This window comes from Bactrocera tryoni, chromosome 3, assembly GCF_016617805.1.
Source record: "Bactrocera tryoni isolate S06 chromosome 3, CSIRO_BtryS06_freeze2, whole genome shotgun sequence".
NCBI classification, from domain to species: Eukaryota; Metazoa; Arthropoda; class Insecta; order Diptera; family Tephritidae; genus Bactrocera; species Bactrocera tryoni.
In genome coordinates this window covers 27754396-27767843 of record NC_052501.1, presented here as the reverse complement: position 1 = coordinate 27767843, position 13448 = coordinate 27754396, and the positions used below count along the sequence as shown (strand labels likewise).

At 35.1% G+C, this 13448-nt stretch overlaps 1 protein-coding gene across 1 annotated transcript in view; it reads right to left on the bottom strand.

Annotated features, from left to right (window-relative positions):
- The window catches only part of LOC120773102 (terminal nucleotidyltransferase 5C), a 309654-nt gene extending 303677 nt beyond the window's left edge, over positions 1–5977 (bottom strand). Inside the window, exon 1 of the mRNA XM_040102073.1 lies at positions 5240–5977. The gene's annotated coding sequence lies outside the window, so the exon portion shown is untranslated. The remainder of the gene's footprint in view (positions 1–5239) is intronic.
- Between the last annotated feature and the right edge of the window lie 7471 nt (positions 5978–13448).

Sequence of the window (13448 nt, the reverse complement as noted above, 5' to 3'; positions counted from 1 at the left end):
ATAGATGAAATCGGGTCTGTACTACCTCAACTCCTATATACTACAGTTAATAATTTCGGTTTTTCCAACAAACCTTATATTCGATTGCACCCGAACTCAGCTTGTTTTCCTTTTCTATTACTTAGAAGACAATCGCCTATAATACTTGTTAAAATTAGGTACAAAAAATTAATCCAACACGTTCGTTTTGTAGTACAGTCTATATATAGATTTATTCAAACAGAAAAAAATAGCTTGAGACCGTCATTACAACGGAAGTTACTAATAAGTCAATGATCAATTCTTTAAATGTAAAAGAAAAGTAGTACGTAACAGGAACGACCTGTTCAAGCCTTTACCGATATTTTTTGATGATTAAGTAAACTCCCATTTTATTTCCAATCCTTATACATATTTATTTAGGTTACAACTTTTACAACCAACTTTATGAAAGAACGATTTTAGGGTTAAGTAAAATCGGTAATCGGCAATTGAGATACTTCGCTAGCGACATAAACGAATTGTAAGAAAAGAGAAAAATAATTAGAAAGTCGAGGGGATAAAGTGGTCGAATTTGGAAAAAGGAAAGTCTAAGACATTTTTGACTATAATGATAACCTACACCAAATATCAAAGACCAGCTTAACCGATGCGTAAAAAAGGCTTGCGGCACATTGTAATACTTATTTAATTATTTTTACTTTCAAAACGCAAAAAGAACTGAAGAGGTATACATACCACTAATATTTTATAAATATGAAAATTAGACGAGACAAATTTGCAATTCATTGAAAAAGTATTTAAAAGCAATGGAGAAAATTATGCTCTTTTGAGGATGGTTTTGGCAAGAAAAAAGACGTCTTAATTGTAAAATGACATCGAAAACTATTTTAGAAAGAAAGTTTGACTAAATGCGCCTTAATGATATAAAGAGAAAATAAGTAAAAAAGCGAAAATAGGTGGAAAAGTGCAACGCGCAAAGTTGAGTTTATGCGGTTATTTTTCGTTTTTACTTTAAGTCCTTCGAATTCATCTCTATCATCGTTGCTTTTGCTTAGAATTTATTAAGAATTAAATAATAAAAGTAATACAAAAAATATTTTTGGATTTGCTTGTGTGATTATGATTTTAAAGGCGACGAAATTCCGCGTCGTAAACATGCACTCAATTTTGCTCGCCACTGTAGGTACCAAATATATACCATATACCATGGTGGTATATAGCCTAACTATATGACAAAAAGGCTATTAGGAGAATAAATTTTGGGTCGTACACTAAGTAATTTCGTTTGATGACAACAGCTTATCTTAAAGAATTTTTCAGCAGCCAACTTCGCACTCAACCGCTTTATCGAAGAAAATTATGCGATGTGTTGACCGAATTTTAATGTCAAACTTGGTTTCGTTGCGGCAATTTCGATCTTCAGTATGCACTAAGTTCCGAAAAGACTTTTCAAGCTTACACGTTGATCGAGGTTAATGGAAGATTAAATTTGTCCAACATGCTCCTACACAAGCACATGCAACGTCTTGGATTAATTTCGAAGCTTATGAAATGATATTGGTTCCTCATGTTCTTATAGAACAAAGTTTGCTTTGTCACATTAACGACTGTAATTTGTTTAACAAACGTCAAAACATGGATAGTTTTCAAAAAATGTAAAGCACAAGAGATCATGGTCTAAAAGGATGAAGTAGCTCAAGCTACTTCGTAGGCCGATAGTCACTAAAAAAGGCCGATAGTCACTGAAGTGTATTGTGACCAGCTGGGCAAATTCAGTGATGCACTCAAAGAGAAGCGGCCAGAATTGATCAATATAAAAGGTGTTGTGTTCCACAAGGGTAATGCGAAACCTCATACAGGTTTAATGACATGCCAAATGCTTTTGCAACTTGAATGCGATGTGCTACCACACCCAAGATATTCTCCAAACTTGGTACTATTCCTTGTACCGATCTTTGCAACGTTTTTTGGATTGGCTTTATCAAAACAGGACTTCAAAACCTTGTACCAGTTTTTTGCCTGGAAGCGTTTTTTAAATTGTTTTTTTGGTTGGGTTACACTGGCTGGCATACAACATACACATACAAGTCTTTTGCAATGCCAGATGAAGGTTCATTATTAGTACGGGCTGAAGTTTACGTCGTCCATAGAACTGCGAAGCTCTTAGATATCTAATACCATGTTCAGACCGAAAATTTAAAGGGATTAGATTACATTTAATTACATTCACTAATCAGCCCGTTCTCACTGCCGTTGGAAAGATGAAAATACAGCTGTTTTTGCCATTCAAGAATTCACATCGCTTAATATTTATTAAAAAAAAAAACATTTTCATATAGTATTTTGAAATAAAAGGCGTCTTCTTTTAAATATTTTCCATATAATGGAAATAATGGACGCATTTTTTCATTTTTTAAGTCGATTTTCGGGTGAAATTAGATTCATTGCTTTAAAAAAAATTGATTGTTTACATTTTTTCCCTTTGTAGTGTCTAAATCAGCTGTGATAATGTAATAGATTTCCAATGCTGACAAGTAGATGGCGCAAAATCAGAGTCGCACAGAGAGATTTAGCGTGGATCAGTTTCAAATCACTCCGATGAAGTGGTTTCGAACTGTCATTTTTGTATGGCGAAATCTTGATAAATTTATAAGATTAGTGGGATAAACCACTCAACAGCTGAAAACGTGCCGAGCTCTAAATAAAGCCGGACAAAACAGAGAATGTCTTTCAGCTCTCAGGCTCTCTATTACCTTTGCTAAGATTAAAATATTTCTAAAATGTAGCAAAATAAAAGAAAAATTTAATTGCAACAAAAACTTATCAGATCAGAGATTGCGATAGGCAATGTCAGAGAATTGGAAGTGACAGCCTAGTAAAACTGTCAAACTTTCCTCGTTACTGTAAACAAGGCCATTCATGACGACACGAAATAAAAGATTTTTCTATCAAACTTACTCCAAAAAAAATAATAAAACAATAAAAGTAGTATTAAACTGACGTAATATTTTTATACTCTGAACAGGTTATACATATAAAGTTTGCCACGAAATTTGTAACACCCAGAAGGAAAGGTCGGGGACTTTATAAAAAAAAATATACAAATAAATGATCAACGGGACGAGCTAAGAATTTTGCGAAAAGCTCTTGGCCTACATCCTTACAAGATCAAATTGACACAGGAACTGAAGCCGCTTGACCACCGGAATCTTCGTATGTTCGTGAATTGGGCTGAGCAACAACTTGAAAATGAGCTGGATTTTCATCGAAAAATCATCGTCAGCGATTAGGCTCATTTCTGGCTGAATGCCTTCGTCAACAAGCAAAATATGCGTTATTAGTCAGGCAGCAATTCCAAAAGGACGGCGCCATAAGCCACACAGCGAATGTCACAATCGATTTATTGAAAACCAAGTTTAATGAACATGTTATCTCATGAAATGGCCCAGTGAATTGGCCGCATCGGTCGTGCGATTTGATGTCGTTAAACTAATTGCTATGAAACTACGTCAAGTCTATGGCCTATGCCTACATTGGCGATTGATGAACGTCGTATGAATATGGAACGAATATCGAAATTGCAGCAGTATCAGCCGATTTTTGCTTGAAAATCGTCGAAAATTTGGTTCAGCGTTTGGACTTCTGCCAGCGTGCCCGTGGTGGTCATGCAAAAGAAATTGAGTTTCATACATATTGGTATCGAATGTACTTTCCATAGGAATAAAAAATTTCTTTATTATTTTGGGGAAAAAAATTCACAGTAATATTTCTTATATTAAAAAAAAACTTTTGTAGCGCTCTTATAATGAATGCATCTGTGAGGGGTGGTTTTTGTTGTTATACCGATTATCAACCCTGTTCGGGAGAGCTGTCATTGAAATCACTTAACAGTATTCCCAGGAAATGAGCGGGTTCGACGCGTTCGGCCTACAAGGGGAGAGGTTTTTAGTGAGTTGGTTTCATTGGGCATGCAAAGAGATGATTAGTGTCATGCAGATTCACATTACATATATGCAGGACATAATTTTTGTACGGCAAGGTCTATTTCGAATAAGTAGGAGTTTAACCTGCTACAGTAGCCAGAACGTAGTTGCGCTAGGGTCCATTTGCTATTCCCACAACAGCCGGTTCTTCTTCTTTGCTGGCGTAGATACTGCCTACGCAATTTAGCCGATAAAACAGCGCTCCAGTCGTTTCTTTTTTTCGCAACGTGGCGCCAATTGGCGCCAATTCCAAGCAAAGCCATGTTCTTTTCCACCTGGTCTTTCCAGCGGACTGGAGGTCCTCTTCCTCTGCTTCCCCCGGCGTGTACTGCGTCGAATACTTTCAGACTTTGGAGGATGAAGCCAAGTGTAGAAGTTCACGCAAGTGAGGAAAGCTCTCTGATTGCCATTAACTTGGGAGTGACCCGAAACGATACTTTTACATATGGATTAAGCAGCTCACGACTTCCGGTCTTTGACCAAGTATCTCCTGGATAGCCAAAAAACATGCGTTTGAAGGCGAGCTAAAGTGAGAAACATCACCTCTACAGGGTTGTACGATGGGTTTGGGACCCGTCACGTAAAAAACACTACCAAGGAAAAGAAGAAGAACCGGTTCTACGATACCGCAATTGACCCGGATATTAACGGGCCAATGGCTCTTATTTCTAACCATGTATGGATCGGTAAGTAACCTGTCATATGTGTAGGGTGTTATAGCTTTGTGCACCAAATTTAATGTTTTTTTTCTAGTTTCTAATGCTCTAGATCACGAATACTTTTCTTCTTTTCTGGCTTTTCGAATATGCCACACACTAACCTCAAAATTTTTACTCCAAATCAACGTCCCCACCAAATGTAATTTAATGTAATAATCTGCACGTACAAGGTGGTATTTACGCCCTGTCTTCTGGCGTCTAATGTAAAGTGCAAATTCCAGAATTTTCCAGACATCACTAAAATACGAGCGTGGATTCTAGTAAACGCTACTTAGCTTGCTAAATCAACAAGAAACTGCAAAAGAAGCGAAATGCGTACACTAATTGATAAATTTGGAAAACAAAAGAAACAAGAGTGTGCGTTGATAAGCAACGGTAGAGCAAAAACGTGTGCAAAAAGCGAGGCGATAAGAAGGTGGCAAAGGCAAATCGGCAAATTTATACAAACGACTTGTTGTAACACTAAAGTGAATTATTGGTGGCAATATTGCGTTGACTTTTTGCATAAATTAAATCCTAAAAAAATGTAATTATAAGCAAACGAATTGCACATACTTTTTCCTTGAAGGTTAACTCGCTGCTGCAACAACACGCACTCAAGCACACTGTTTACTTCGCCAGCGACACGAATTACTGTTGTTATGTTTTGCGCGCCCGAACTGAACTTCGAGCGTTTGTTGGTAGCTTTCGTCGTTTTTTTTTTTGCCAGCTGTTATTGTTGTAGCACGCGCACGTTTTTTGTTATTGTTATTTTTGCTTCTTTCTATGACAAATTCAACACAACGTGGTCGGAAATATTATTCTTCATACGCACTGAACAGATTTGTTGCGAATAATTTTTCTTTACGAATTTTCCAATTCACTCATGAAACACAGCACAGACACAGCTTAGGAATTTCAAACACACATTTACACATATATGTGAGTGTGTTTCTATGTAGCATATAAACAATGTATGCACCTTTCACTTCGCCCAGTGGATTTGAGCGCTGCCTTTACGCATTAACACTTTTCACCAGCACTTAAATTTGCACCAATTTGCAATTTTCATTGACTTTTCGAGAATTGCGGTTTTATGCAGAATGTATGCAGCGTAAAAGCACGAAAGAGAACGCTTAAGTGGCACAGTGGAATTGCGCCTGCACTAAACACACGAAAAAGACAGGAATTATACAAAAAATATTTCGTTTCTTTGATTAGCTAATTTGGAATATACAGTTTTCTATTCTTCTTTTGACTCGTTACGTATCAGACGACATGTACGGGTTGATATTCATTCACGTCGAACATGTGACGAACAACTGATGTGCGAACGAAGACGTTTTCTATACGAAAGCAGTCCGTGTGCCGAAATGTGTCCGCATATACAAACTGTGGTCGCTGCCGCCGCTCGCCAAACGTTGCGAATCCCTGACATGCTCTACAAGCTCAGCAAAAGTAGTAAGTCAGCTGGCAAACAACAAATTGTAGGAACGCGAAGAATGGGTAAGAATGACATACTCGGCACATACACACCGATGCCTACATACATGAGCAAGCGCGACGAAGGTAAACAGTGTTGGTGAAAAAATAGCAGTATGTACAATAAGCTTGATTTTCTTGTCAAAAAAAATACATATGTACTTGGGATTAATAACAAAGTCAAGCAACTGAATTTGATAAAATATATTATATAGATTCCTCAATTGGTATAACTGGTTTATATTATATTTTGTTACTAGCTTCATGCCATTTTATTACGCTTATACCAGTTAATTTATTTTATACCATTTATACCAGTTGTTTGTTAGTTCGTCTACTCTCGTTGGTTAGTTAAAAGTTTGTGCCATATAAAATATTTTATACTAGTTTTTTGTCAAAGCGATTTATTTGATTAATACCAGTTTTTTTGAAAACAAATTTATTTGGGACTAATAAAAACGTTAAGCAGCTCAATTCATTGAAATATATTATATATGTAGATATCTCATTGAAGTGGTATAACTGGCTGATATTATATTTTTTTGTTATTAGATTTATGCCACATTATTTAGTTTGTACCAGTTAGTTTAATTTATACCAGTTGTATGTTGTTTCGGCTGCCCTCGTTGGTTAGATAAAAGTTTATGCCATGTTAAGTATTTTATACCACTTTTTCTTATCAAAACAATTTAATTGACTTATACCAATTTTTTAATAAATAAATACATTTGATTTAAACCAACTTTTTTATCAAAAAAATTTATTTAATTTATACCAGTTTAAAACAGTTTCATTTAAAGCACTTTTTTGTCAAAACAATTTACTAGATTTATAAAAAAAATTATTTAAACCAGTTCCTTCTTAAAAAATCATTTTATTTATATCCGTTTATTTGATTAAAATACCTTATTATAGTTTATTTAATGTACTTATGCCTTATTATTTTTTTTAGATAATTTATTTGATTCATACCACTTTATTTTATTTATACCAGTTTATTTTATTCACACTACTTTATGTAATGTATGCCAGTTTATTTAATTTATGAAATTTTTATTTATTTATACCAATTTATTTGATTTATACCACTCTATTTTATTTATACCAGATTATTTTATTCGCACCACTTATGTCATTTATTTAGTTTATTTAATTTAAGTAATTTTATTTTATTTATGCCAGTTTATTTAGTTTATACCACTTTCTTTTCTTATACAACTTTTTGTATTTTAAACCACCTTATTTCATTTTCACCAGTTTGCTTTATTTACACCACATTATTTCATTTATACCACTTTATTACATTTATGTCAGTTTATTTGCCAGTTGTGTGTTACTAATGACCAAGATATGTATATCCAATCTGGCCTAACCCAAAATTTTTCAGTATATTTGAAGTTCCGACGATAGCTTGAAGCTCAAAATTTGAAGTGTACAACTTCCAAACCTTAACATCTAAGCATATAAAAGATATAGTACATATAGACATTACGAAAAGCCATATAGTTTGCATATAGAGTAATATTATGTGAAGGAACAACAATAGGTGTTCTTTAGAATGATGAAGATAGTCGATACTATATTAGAAGTCCTTCAGGTTAACACTACAATGTTAAAATCCTCAGAACGTAAAATACGACCCTAAGGAAACCAATTAAGCTCGCTTAAGCATCGAGTTTTAATTTAAAATGTAATGACCTTGGACCGTTTTAGACAGATATTTTACTTTGATTAGAGTTATACTTAAAAACTGTTCGTAACTGGGTAAGGGAATGTTATTAAATACAACCAAACCTTAGTAAAATCATCTAAAGTTCGTTAAAGATAACTCGGCCTGTAAATGATGCAGCCTAGACAATATCAAGTAGCATGGGAATAATGTTTGTCGAAATTACAAGAAAATACCCCAAAATATTGAATGACCCCTCGTAAATATTAAGCCTACACTTAAGTAGGTTGCACTTGATTTCCTTTCGAGATCAAAAAAATCTTTTTTTTCTTCGTGATTGGAGTATGTCCCAAACCCAGCGAAAAACCCAAATTCTTCTACGTTGAGGAAAAATAAATGTTATATGGATTCCCATCCGGATAGAGATGTTAAAGGTGAAAAGTGTTTTGCGACCATTTAATCTGTTGACGAAGCTTTCTCACTTGTCTGATCTCAATTCAAGCACTTTGCAAGAAGGGGTTCGAGTTGCAGGAATTTTTTTTATAATTTTATTTCTAACGTCTTGGAGGCATCCATTTGGAATCAAAGAGTATAGCACTTATTCATATTTTCGATTTTTTTGTATTGTTCCTGCTGACGTGAATCTCATTAAGCTGCATCACATGCTATTATTTTTAGCGCCACTGTACAAATACATAAACAAATGCCAATACGGAATTAAACTTATACATGTCTACATGTGGCTGGCGTGGAGAGCAAAAGTGGGCGCAAGAAAAAATAGAAAAGCCGCAACAACAACAAAATCGTTACGTTAAGATTTACTTACCATATTCGTAGAACAAAAATTAGCAACAATGTACATATAATCGCGAATACATATGTACAAATACACAAGCAATTAAATAGGTGACACTGCTGATGTGTCCCCTAAAAGAGTCGGCTAAAAAGAGTGAGCGAAGAGAGAGAGAGAGAATGAGCGCGCGCGCTGCAAAGCGCAAATGCGATGTAGTGACACAGATAAGATGAAATGAATGAAGTGCCTTGAAGGCCAAGATACAGCTAGGGAAAGGTAAAATTTAGAAGAGCAAATAGGAAATACACTTGCGAAAAAGAGAAAAGCACAAATTTCTCCCACTAATAGAGAGCGTGAAAAGATCAAACGCAAACGAGGTACGTAGAGGCGATCTCGTGCGGGGAAGATAGATAGAAGGGGTAAAATTGGGGAACAACACGTTTCGGCAGCGGTCGTTAATGACAATGAATTATTAGAAAAGATTACAAGTGCTTGGGAAATTAGACGTTTCGGTCAATACATAAGGGGTCATATTTATTATGGGATAATGGCCAATTTTTTTTTTGTCCGATGTAAAATCTGGAAGGAAGTGTCTTAATTGAGCAATAGTTTCAATGGAGTCAGTGAAAAGGATAAGTAGGTGCGTTAGGTACAATATTTCGTAGGAAAAAATTAATTTGTTGAGTGACTCTTCGTGCATCACAAGTACCTTCTAGTAAAACCTCACCTATGCATAACCTAGAAGGTGGAAAATTGTGTAAAACTGAAACCCCTCGACCTTCCCAAGTGACATCACTTGGCGACATCGCTTTGCTCTTTGGGTTCTTGAAAAATTCCAAAAATATCCGACGTTTCCGAGCTAAATTTTGTTCAGCGAAATGAGACCCATTTCCAGCTCTATAAATATATAAACAAGCAAAGTTTCCGCATTTGGGACGAAGCGCAATCAGATGAAATTCAAAAACTGCAATGTCATCAAGAAAAATTAACGGTTTGGTGTGGTTTGTGGGCCGGTGGAAGCATCGGTTCATATTTCTTCAAGAACGATGCCGATGAATCAACCAATGGATTTATTAAGAGAACACTTTAGTGAGCAGTTAATTTCACGTTTTGGGCCGGTCGATTGGCCACCAACATCGTGCGGTATCACAACGTTAGACTTTTTCCTGTGTGTATATGTTAAGTCTAAAGTCTATGCAGACAATCCCGTTTCGATTTTGGCTTTGGAAGAAAACGTCACAGGTGTCATTGCCAGTTACCAGTCAAAATGTTCGAACGAATCAGCGAATATTGGACTCAACGAATAGACCATCTGAGACGTAGCCGCGGCCAACATTTAAAAGATATAATCTTCAAAATGATAATAAACATTCCGCAACAAATTTGAAGTTTCTGTGGTTTTTCTTTAAAAAAAAGTAGGGAACCTCGAAATGGATCACCCTTTAATAAATCTGAATTCTTCGCCAAATCATCAAACAATTATAATAAAAAAAAAGAAAAAAAATTATTTTTTCTAATACAAATTAAATTCAATTTCATCCGCAAACGCAATAATTTTCGATACTCGCACTTATCAATAGCACACTAACGCAGAGAACAAAAATTAAAGGGCATAATGAGCATTAATGCGTAACATAGAAAGAGAGTGGAAAAGAGAAATAAGTACTCACGCAACGTGCCGGAAAATGCCGTCGTGAATTGCTTTGTAAAGACATAACACCTTGAAAATTGTCATGCGGTTCAAGTGCGCAGATCAACAACAAAAAAGAAACACGTTCGGAGTGGGTGTAAGTTTGGTGCTATTACTAAAGCATAGTTTTGGTTAGGTAAACGATTTGGAATTTTGTATTTTTTGCACTGCTAAAAATGTTTGGAGATGTCAAGTACCGGGATTATGAGTCCCGAAAAAACGGGATTTCCAATCAAGAATAACGGGACTAATGTTTCACATGATAGTCAAATATTGTGGCAATATTTTAAAATATCAAGAAATTTTCTTTTTTTAATCCCGAAATTTAGGGATTAGTTCCCATGATATGAAATTTTGCGTTTTTTGCACTGCTAACATTTCTTTGAGATGTCCAGTACTGTAATTATGAATCCCGATAAACGTGATTTCCGATCCCGAATCATGGGACTAATTTTTTGTAATTTTTCACTTGACAATACTTTAAAATATCTTAAAAATCTCCTTTTTTAATATTCCGAAATTTCGAAATCTGTTCGTGTTGAAATTTTTCGTTTCTTGTACTGTTTACTTGTACCTTAAGCAGCGAATCCGAAAAACAGGGATTTCCAAATCTGGATTTGCGGTATTGATTTTCACACGACATTAAAAAATTGCATGGAAAATTTTCTTGTTTCAATCCCGAAATTTCAGGACTGATTTAATAATATTTTAAAATATCTCGAAATTTTACTTTTTAAAGTCCTGCATTTTCAGCGGGAAAAATACATCTACAGAATTTAATGTTAACTTAATAATCAGCGATGCATTTCCCTCGTAGGCGATCTTCGGGAGAATCTCCGAAAATAGGTGTTTAGCGATAAGAAAGAATTTCAGCTTAAAATGATCGCAAATCCAAAATCAAAAAAAAAAAAATAAAAAAATATGTTATAACTATAGAATAACATTTAATGATCGAAGGGCTAAATAAAATTGTGTTTCCTGGCTAAATGGCCCCATCCCCCATTCAGTGTGTTGTAAAAAATGTAAGTTACTATCAAAAATCGTATTCCTTCGACCATTACTACATAGTTTAGAGAAAAACGTATTTAAAGTTTTGGGAGCCGATTACAGTAAGTTAAAAAACTCTTACGAGTACATGTCTATTCATATCTCCGAAACGAATTGCAGGATCTTCTTCAAACTTTCGGAAAATATTCCCAACTATTTGTACGTTCGCTACACAATCTTTTTTTTTTGTAAATTGACAAGTGAATATAACCCCTTAAGTCAACTTAAGCCACTTTAATATATGACTACACTGTTATGTTATACCCACATGTAGATATGTAGATATGTATACATATGTATATTAAATTTTATGCGTAATTGTCGTTTTTTGAAAAATGTGCGATTTTTTGGCGGAATTCTAATGTGCTTTACATACATATGTATACATATGTATATTTACATTCATATTTATAGACATTACCAACGTAATATGTAAGTATGTATGTTCATATGTGCTTTAGCTGTTAGTAGCTGTGATATCTCAGAGGTGTGCTTCCGGTGGCGGTTTTATTGTTTTGTTCTTCTGTGAAACAAGCAAGCAGAATTGAAGTTCTTAGGGAAACACTTTCTGGTTTCTTATCATTGCGAGCTTCCTGTTCAAAATATACTAATGACTTTTAAGTTCTAATTCGTGAGAGAGCTTAAAACATATTTGGAAGGCAATGGAGTAATAAATTTCAATAAAAACATAATGAGATCTAATTATCGAAGCCTTAAATCCCATATGTACACATATCAGGTTCCTAGATGAACTCTACAATCAGATGAAATATATACAAACATATATAAAGGGTGATCCATTTCGAGGTTTGAGACAGAAATGAACCTCATCGATTTAACTCGAAGAAGTCGGATCTTCTTTGAACTTTTGAAGAGCCTAGAGAGCGAAGCGATATCGCTTGGAATGGTCGAGTGGCTTCCCTTTTTGTACAAGCTGTATTTCGTACGATTTTAAGATCTCGACGTAAAATGCGCCAAGTCGTTCCCTACGTCAGTCCGAGTTGCTGCGAATGGCGCCGAATCGACTCTCCACGATCTCCGAATCTCTCATCTACGGCTGCTATATTTTTTTCACTGCGTGCAGGTCGTGGTCAATTCGGTCGAATATTATCTAATAATGAATGCGGGGTCCAAAGATGGGTGATGGTGTTGCGAATAGTTCGCTAAGTAGGCCGATTATGTTGACAATAAGTTGAGCGGAGCGCGCGAAACACATTCTTTACTTAATGTGAATTTTCATAAAGTTGGACGATTTGTCAACGTTATTCAGTCAATACTGAACAAAAATAACATGACAGCTTGACATGACTCCGTTTTGAATATTAATGCAGATAAAACTCCACTTATTTCCTACACACAAAATTTCAAAGAACAAAGAGGTTGATTGGATAGTTTTCCAATACTTTCAAACCACCTCGCCTTAATCATACTGAATTAATCGTGTTTCGTCAGATTCCACGAACACTAGTCGAGTACTCACTTTCTACTTTTAAGGTTGTAGTAGAGAAAGTTACCGATCTTATAGAATTTTTGAAATTCACTGGAGTGACGGTGTTTCCGATCTATTAACGTCTGTATTTGGTACCTGCTGACGGAAAAGTTGTTGAGATGACAGGTGTCAAATCTCGACGTTCTCTAAATGAAAGGAGCCAGGTAGTATCGGCGGAATCGCGTATTTGAATTGCACCTAGATAAAGGTTAGGGAATTGGAGATTAAATTTAGATCACTAAACAACAAAGTCTTCTTTCTTATCGCTTTCTCTACTTTTTATAGAATGAGCAAAGTACATTTAGTTTTCCACGAAGTTTATAACATCCACAAGGAAAGATCGGGGACTTTATAAGAGATATGCATATGTATGTATGTATGTATATAAATGATCAGCGTGACGAGCTGGGTTTTTTCAGCCATGTCTGTCTGTCCGTCTGTCTGTGTACATGTGCCGGAACTAGTCCCTCGATTTTTGGGATATCGCTCTAAAATTTAAACTTTTTTATTTGACAAGATATCTGTATGAAAAACTTTTTTATTTTGCAAGATATCTTTCTGAAATTTAGCAAACATTAATTTCTAAGATAAATCTATGGTATCTGAAGAAATATT